Here is an 8599-nt window from a genome sequence, read left to right on the forward strand (position 1 = left end):
ACCCCCAACCTTCCTGGTGCCAAGGCTCAGGGTGAGGAACCCATAGTGAGACCCAGGTTCATAGCCTTGACCCTAATCTTCACCTGAGAGCTCAGCTCCCCTCTGTCTGTAAAACACACACCAGCACCTACCTCCTACAGACAAGAGCTCTGGGAGGAGCAAGTGAGGCCACAGACCAGATTCCACTGATTGGCAAGTGCTTTGGAGCACCTGAGAAGCCCATGAGGAGGTAGGAGGTCTTTCCTGGGCAGCCCCACCTCCCCCATGGCCCGGAGGCTCATAAACTCCTAGAACCAACCACCCAGCTGAGCCTCAGCCGACCCAGATAATTGCTATAGCAACTCCACACTTTTAATGAACTCTCAGCTATTTCTGTCATGGGCCATTAATGGAATAACTCTTTAGATCTGACTTTGCTACAGAACCTAATTGAGCAAACGTGGCTGTTCAACTGGTGTTTGTGGCCATTGGGGCTGGAGGGTCAGAAGCAGCCTGAGAAAGGGCAGCTCTTAGCTGCCCTGGACTGGATCTAGGGCTTGCCAGAGATGTAATCTGTCCTTGCACCCAGCTTCAGATAACAACTTTGCCAAGGGCCCATTCCAGGCCTGCTCTGCCACCATCTTGCTGTGTGACCTTGAGATGGTCTTAATTCGCTGGGATTCCCTCAGGAGGAAAGGCCTTTCTTTGGTCAAGCCCTTTTGGCCTGCCGCTCCTGGGCTCCATCTGGGTTGCCGTCTCATCTCATCTTCCTCTCACAAGTCTAGCCACTGTTGGGCATCTTGAGATCCCCCCATCCCACTCCAGATTGCAGGCCTGGTGGCCCTGGCTCACCAGAGTCCCATGAGGAGCACGTCCTCTCTGCAGTCCAGGCCCATCTGCACCCGGGCACTAGCCAACTCTCCTCACTCAGTGCTATTTGAGGTGAAAAGCAGTGCCCCTCTCCCACCAAGCTCAAGGGCCTCCTGGGCCTCTCAGGCCATCATCCAGCTCCTGCACTTAATCTTCCTGTACCTTATCCCACTTGCCCTGGCCAAGACTGAGCATCTCTAAGCTGTGCTGCAGCTGTGGGGCATGTACCCTGCTTAGCATTCACCCCTGTTTCTGAGGCAGCCCGGGCCACTGCTAAAGGCTGCTGAGAAGCTTACTCAGGATATGCCTCACTTTGTAAAATGTTCTTTGCTCCTTTGGGCCACTGGCATGATGGAAGGGAGGGTGGGACTCAGTGAGCAATGTATGCATGCAGGAGGTAGGCAGAGGCGAATGGAAGTGAGCATGTGAGGCCCTATTGTTGGGAGGGGTGTGTGTGTGTGTGTGTATGTGTGTGTGTGTAAAAGGGGGTACTTGTGACAGGGTTCCTAACAAGGCCTGTGTGCCTTGTGCTCAGTCCATACTCTCTCTGTCTCTCTTGCTAGCTCTCTTTGAAACAGGGTCTCTCTATGTAATTAAGGCTAGCCTTGACCTCACTTTGTAGCCCAGGCTGGACTTGGACTGGAAGTCACCCTCCCTCAACCTCCCAAGTGCTGGGATTACAGGTGTGTGCCACCATACCCAACCCACACCCACTTTTGATCAGGCTGCAGTGAGGTGGGAGATGTCTCCTCTTTGAGATCCATGCTGCTGAGGGTGAGGTCTGGCCCAGAACTCCTGTCCCTTTGCTTGCTGCTGAGACCTTTGCCACAGGCCCCAAGGCCTCCCCTGTGTTTGCAGAGCCCTGGACTCCCAGGGGCTTCCCAGGTCTCCTTCCCCTCACTGGTCCTCATTGTGTGCTGTGAGGCCCCAGAGACAGTGTGTGTCATCTTCATTTTACAGGAAAATAAGCGAATTCAAATTTGCTGAAAGTTATCCTGAGCTGGTCAAGCCCAGGCTCTCAGGCCCAGCCCAGGGCCATTGCAAGCCTACGTAGATAATGCCTCTATAGCTGAGAAACTGATGGATGTGTCCGGAGGTGGCTGAGACCACTCAGTGTCCTGCCAGGAGCATTCTAGCTCCAGGTTCTCCCCTTATTTGTTCAACTGGAATTATGTGAATGTGTATGTGGGCGCACGTGTGTACATGTGTGTGACTGACGCCTCTGCATGTGTGCATGCTGAGCATGTGGGCAGCCCTGGGATGCTCCCTGCAGCCACTTCTCTCCTTCAAGGTGGTTTTAGAGCCATGCTGTGCCCCTGGTCCAGAACTGCAGTCATGTGGGAAATCTCATTTTCTATTTATACGTGGAGATGTTAGGAAGGACAGTGAGCCCGGAGCATGTGTGCTGGCATTGGAATCGATTGGGGACTGGTAATTAATTTGTTTAGACCTTAATTAATTCTCCAGTTCTTTCTTATTTGTGGACTGTCACGCTTAATTGTGTTCAGGAGCTCGAGCTTGGAGCAGGCCCTCCATTAATTGACGTGTGGTTGCTGAGAGGTGGAAGTTAATGGTTTGGGAAGCTGGGCAAACAGTGTAATTAAAGGTCAATAGAGGAGACATTGGAAAAATACACACCCCCAAGTCCAGCCGCCAGTTTCCCCGAGTAGACTTCATTCTAGATGCGGCAGTCCCCACAGACAACCTTTCTGAGAGGCCCTGGGAAGGGGTGTGCGAAGGTGTCACCAGCAGGAAGAAGGCTAGGTGGAGGTCACACTTTTCAGGATGGAGGAGCACTCTAGAGAGATGAAGACCCTGGGGGAGACTTCAGCCAGAACACCGCTAAAGCTGGGGCCACAGGCTCTGTGTCTATGTGTGAAGGTTGCCAAAGCCTGCCTGGCTCTGTCCCCAAGGGGAAGGGAACAGCATGAGAGCCACGCACTAATACAGACCCCACCCTGTCCCCAAGCTCCTGATGGGGGAGGCCTGAGCCTTAGCCTCAGCCTATTTTTCCACAGAAGCATAACCTTCCCTGTGGACAGGAAACGCCAACCTCAGCATAGATTTGCTGGGAAATGGCTTTTTCTGGTGTCCTCTCCAGCCTTCCCATTTGTTAAATGTCAAAAGGTATTTCGTTGCCATGAAGGAAACCTCTGTGCTTACCAGTGAGCCAGTGCTCACGGCATCTCAGCAGCCTCTGGGAGAGGGTCTCCCTTTTGTTCATACCCAGCATGCCCTACTCCTGCTCCCCTGTACTCCCTCCCCCCCAGGCCACATGGGTCTTGAAGTCTTTGATTCCCTCTGTGCTCTGGCTACCCTGCTAGTCCAGGAAGTGGTTGTTCCTCACTGCCTGAGCCCTTAGGGGCCACCCAGCTCCAAGCACAGCTCCCAGGCCTACTGCTCCTTGATCTGTTGTCCCCTCTGAAAAAGAGACAGTAGAGTGCACCCGTGGCAGTTGTGTCCTGGGCCCTGTCATGTGCATTCCCTCCATCAAGGTCAGTAGTACTTCATGTGCCATTCCAGGCCATGAGGCTGCACTGGAGGCCATGTCCCTTCCTTGAGCTGCCCTGCACTTGCCCCTTCCTGTACCCCTTGCAGCTGTGGTGAATCTTGCCCTCCTACTCTCCTGCCTCTTGATGGGCCCTAGGCCTTTGCACATGGTTCTGCTAGACTGGATACCCATGCTCTCCTATCCTTGGCTGCTGGGTCTATGGAGCTTGGCTCAGGCACTGTCTCTTCCAGGAAGCCCTCCCTGGGAGTCCCAGCTGGAGTTACACCGCAGCACCCTGAGTGTGCCTATGTCTCATTAGGGCTGCCTGGTTTATCTCCAAGTTTACCTTTCATCAGACTGTGAGTACCCCCAGGCAGACACCAGATCTCATGGATCACCCCTCTCTGGGTCCTCTCAGAGCTCAGTGCATAGTCACTGCTCAGTGTGGGTTTGTTAAATGATCAAACAAGAGCTTTGGCACACAAATTTGAGGTTGGTCACTTTCAGTGGAACTCCATCTCATGGCACCGATGACTAGGTTCTGTGACTCTCCAGACAGATGTAGTGTGAGCAAAATTTGTAGTGAGTGTTTAAAACATTGTAGAAAACATTACATTAAAAGACACATCATTGGGGCTGGGGATTTAGCTCAGCAGCACAGTGCCTGCCTGGCAAGTGCAAGGTTGTGAGTTTGATTCCTGGTACCGGAGAAAAACCAAAAAAAAACGAAAGAAAAAAGACACATCATCATTAATGGCCCTCAAAGTGCTTCCCCTCACTTTGCACACATGTATCCCATCCTTCTTGCCAATTTCTGAAGCAGTTCTGGAAGTCCTCTTTCTTGAGTCTTTAGTTGAGCTATCAGGGCTACCTCGATGTCCTGAATTGTTTAAAAATCTTTACCTTTCATGATCATTTGTATTTTGGGGAAGAGCCGGAAGTTGCATAGTGCCAGATCTGGTGAATAAGGTAGATGAGGACACACTGGAATGTTTGGCTTTTCATTGGATGATAGTTACAGCCGCATTCACCATGTTTTTGATGAACACCTTGTAAAGACACTCATGAAACAAAACCTCCAGAATTTCTTCAGAAAGTGGCAATAATGATAGGATAAGAATATTCAAAGTGAGAGGGAGCATTTTCAAGGCAATTAATGGCAATGTTCTTTTACTGTAATACATTTTTAAAATTTAAACATTCACCACATATTTTGATCATACCTTGTTTATTATAGTGGCATTTTTTTCCATTTTTTAAATTGTTTTTGAGTGTCCTGTTTGTGTACGTTTTCACCATCATCCTCATCCACTCTTTCAGTCATCAGGCCTGGGGTGTGTGGTCAGTGGAGTTACTACCGATCAGCTCATGCTGGGCATGTCATCCAACTTTTCCAGGCCACGGTTGCCCCATCTAAAAATGGGGAAGTTATTATCTATAGGCAAAGTTTTTGTGGAGATTAAACTTGTCAATCTCTTGGCACGTCACGAGTGCTTAGTAAATATTAATCCTCCTTCATTTCCACACTCCCAAACCACGGTGTTCAAAGGCAGAGACGACACATTTCTGACATCAGGGGAACTTTTGTTTTGGAGGAAAGGGGTGGTGAAATGCTCAAAATGGCACAAAAAGCAAAAGTCTCAGTGACGAGTGCTATAAAATTTCATAGAGGATGGAAATTTTTTATTATAAAGAGAATAAAAAACAATAATACAATAACAACAACAGAGACAAAAACAAAAAGTGAAAACAATAAAAATGATACAGGGTTTCAAAACAAAATGATAGGAATTAACAGTGGTTGTTAATTACACATTGTTATCTTCAACAATGTTGCTCAGATTACCAGCACACAATATTGATCAAACCATTAAAGAGAATAAAAAATAATAATAGTAAAAGAATTAGAAACGATACACAGCTTCACCAAACAAGATGACAGGAATTCACCAATGGTTGTTATATTGCATATCATAGTCGAACAGTTAATGCTTAGATTTCTTTTTTTCTGACCAATTTTGCATGCTTATATCTGATAATCTGAACAACTAATTTGAAGATGAAAATTTTAGACAGTCTTCTTTTCTTTCTTTCTTTCTTTTTTTGGTCTTTTTGGGACAGGGTTTTGCTGTGTAGCTTAGGCTGGCCTTGAACTCACTTTGTAGCCCAGGCTGACCTCAGACTCCTGGCAGTCCTCCTGCCTCAGCCGCTCTGAGTGCTGGGATTACAGGCATGTGCCACCACCCCTGGCTGTTAGACATTATTTCTAAATCACCTTCCAACACTTCCTAGATTTCAGTATTTTAGTGGGAGGGGGGGAGAGTGAGAGAGAGAGAGCTCTTAGATTTTGCCCAATCATTAAACTTTGCCTTCAAAGAAATACATGGAAAAAAAAAGGAAATATGTGGGCATAAAGGCATGGAACAGTTCTTCATCAGAGGTGGACTTGACTGGTGTGCCAGAACTGGGGGCAGGCTCAGAATTGCCGTGGGTCCCGGTTGCTTCAGGCCCTAAAAGGACCTGAGCAGTGGGTCCAAATCAGCCGGAAGGGCGTCTCCAGCGGAGTGGCCTAGGGCCCTGTCTTCAGTTTCATCCCCTTAAGTTATTACATGACTGCGTTGTGGGGAGGAAGCCTGTAGCTCACATTCAAGGAATAGGGACCCCAGCCTGGCAGAACTGCAAATTCATGGGCGGAATACAGAGTCTAAAAAGATCTGTAGAGGTGGGCTGATAAGATCTCACAAAGCTTGATATAAAGAGTTTTCTTCAAAAAACGTAGTGGCACAAGCATTAAGGTGCCGAGACCTGACTTGCCTGGAGTACTGAGGATGAAGACCCGGGAGCTAGGAGGTTTCATGGGTCTACCGTATGGCCGGTGGCTCTGATGAGGCTCACTCAGATTCCCAGGGCATTACTGAAGTACAAGGACCAGAATGAAAGAGTTGCGTTCCGTGTAGCTCAGATAAGTGGGAGCCCAGAGAGAGCGGCAGGGTCTTCCAAAAAAAAAACGACAGTGCATTATTCCCATTCATTGCCTGATCCCTTTCATGAAAGTGTCCAGTTAGCAGATTAGCCCAAAAAGCTGTGAGGGACACTGACACGTAACTAAGTCACCTGTTCATGGGCAGCTTGCCCAGAACCTGACATACAGTAGGTACTTAGTAAATACTAAGTGAATGCTTTCTAACTCAGAGATTTTATAATTCCTAAAATCCAGAGGGCAGAGAAACCTGGGCCGGAGAAGGTGGGGCAGCATGAGACAGTGGGGCGGGAGCTTAATGGGTGCAGGAGGGACAGGAGACCTGCAGGGGGAAGGCAAGGGAGGAGTTGGGGCCTTGAATACATGCTTAAGGTCTGAGATTTATCTTAGGGCTCATGGGGGACCATTATAGTCTTGAGCTGGAAAGCAGTTGTAATTAGAGGGAGCTTTTCAGAAGACAAATGTTAGCAGGAATCATATTAAGAGATTTCAAACTTCCGAGTCAGCCTACACTTAAATTTACAGCTGAGTTTTAGTACGGAAATTCCCAGGCCTGAATTGGTGACGCTTCAATGTGGGTTGTGAAAGTCTCCCCATAGTCTCAAGCCACAGTATTTAAAAGAAAATCTGTGCCATTCAGCACTACCACTCAGAGCAACAGAAAATCTCGTGCTGTGGAGCAAATATTAGGGCATACATCACATCCTCCTTGGATAATCAGCACACCTTTCAAGGCACAGGGGCTGCATTCTGCTGAGATTCACATGAGACAGTGTCTGAGTGTGGGAGTGTGAGTAAAGGTGGTGTGGTCCGTCCGTATGTATGTCCTTGTGAGTGCTCAGATCATCTCTGGGGAGAAGTAAGAATCGGGCTGTGGAGGTTACTCTGGAGAGGGTGTAGCTAAGGGCCAGGCTTGGGAAGGAGATTCACTTGACTCACTTGTTTTTTTCTGGTACTGGGGGTCAAACCCAAGGCTTTGTGCATGTTAGGCAAGCACACTACCACTGGGATCACCCTTGTTTTACATGTTTAAAATTTGAGAAATTGTGCTACATTTTTAAATGTTTATAATTTTTTATTGAGATAAGGTATTGCTAAATTGCCCAGAGTGGCTTTGAACTTGTGGTCTTTTTACCTCAGCTTCCAAAGTAGCTGGGATTACAGGATGCACTCACCCTTTTACCGAATTTGAACTGTATAGTATGTGCACATGACCTGCAAAATAGTGAAAGGGAGGGAGCCAAGGAAGGAGAGCAGAGAGGGGAGAAGGCCAGCTCTGTCTGCCCCTCCTTGCAGATGAGGAAGCGGAGTCTGCGTGTACTTTGTCTAGGGCCAGTCTAGAGCTAAAGATGGAAACTCAAGTCTTCTAGTTGCTATTAGATTATTTGTTTGTTTCATGAAATGGCTGTGTCTTTGTCGCTTTTCTTGTTGCTAAGACCCAACACTAGATGCGTGCAACTTAAAGGAGGAAAGCCTTATTTGGGCTCACAGTTTGAAGAGTGTTCAGTCTACAGTTGGCAGGCTCCAAGGCAGAATGGCATGGTGGAAGGGCCTGGAGAGAGGAAACCGCTCACCCTATGGCATCCAGGAAGCAGAGAGAGTCAAGGAGGGACTGAGGGAGATACAACTTTCCGGGTCACACCTACAGTGACCTATCTCCTGACCAGGTTCCACCTCCTAACAGCAAGCCAGCTATAATGCCACTATAATTAAATCACCTTCCAAATGTCCCCCCTACAATCCCATGAGGCTTTAGGGAGACATCTAGATACAAACCACAACAGGCTCTATTCTTCCTGATAATATATAATTGGATACAGTCACTAATCCTACCTTCTCCAGAGAAAAGTTTAGTATATCCCTCCAAATTCAAGGAAATATCTAAAAGCATATGAATCTCTGCTTACTTAGTGTATCTATAGAAATATAATTGAATACAATGGGATCAAATTTGTGTACTATTCTGAAAGCTGCTTTTTACCCTCACATTTTGGATGTCTTCCCATTGTTCTCATAAAATTCTAATTTATCTTTTTTTTCTTCATACTGGGAATTCAACCCAGTGCCTGACACATGGTAGGCAGAGGCACTATAACTGAGCTACATCCACTATAACTGAGCTACATTTCTTTCATTTTATTTTTGAGTCAAGGGCTCACTAAGCTGGGCATGGTGGTGCATGCCTGTAATCCCAACACTCGGGAGGCTGAGACAGGAGGATCATTGTGAGTTCGAGACCAGCCTGGGCTACAGAGTGAGCTCAAGGCCAGCTTGAACTG

General features: G+C 47.7%; 1 protein-coding gene across 4 annotated transcripts in view; it reads left to right on the forward strand.

Moving 5' to 3' along the window:
- Sfxn5 (sideroflexin 5) overlaps nucleotides 1–8599 on the forward strand; it is a 113254-nt gene that overhangs the window by 71777 nt on the left and 32878 nt on the right. The window lies entirely within an intron of this gene.

This window comes from Chinchilla lanigera, unplaced genomic scaffold (assembly GCF_000276665.1).
Source record: "Chinchilla lanigera isolate Chin_1 unplaced genomic scaffold, ChiLan1.0 scaffold00023, whole genome shotgun sequence".
Classification (NCBI taxonomy): domain Eukaryota; kingdom Metazoa; phylum Chordata; class Mammalia; order Rodentia; family Chinchillidae; genus Chinchilla; species Chinchilla lanigera.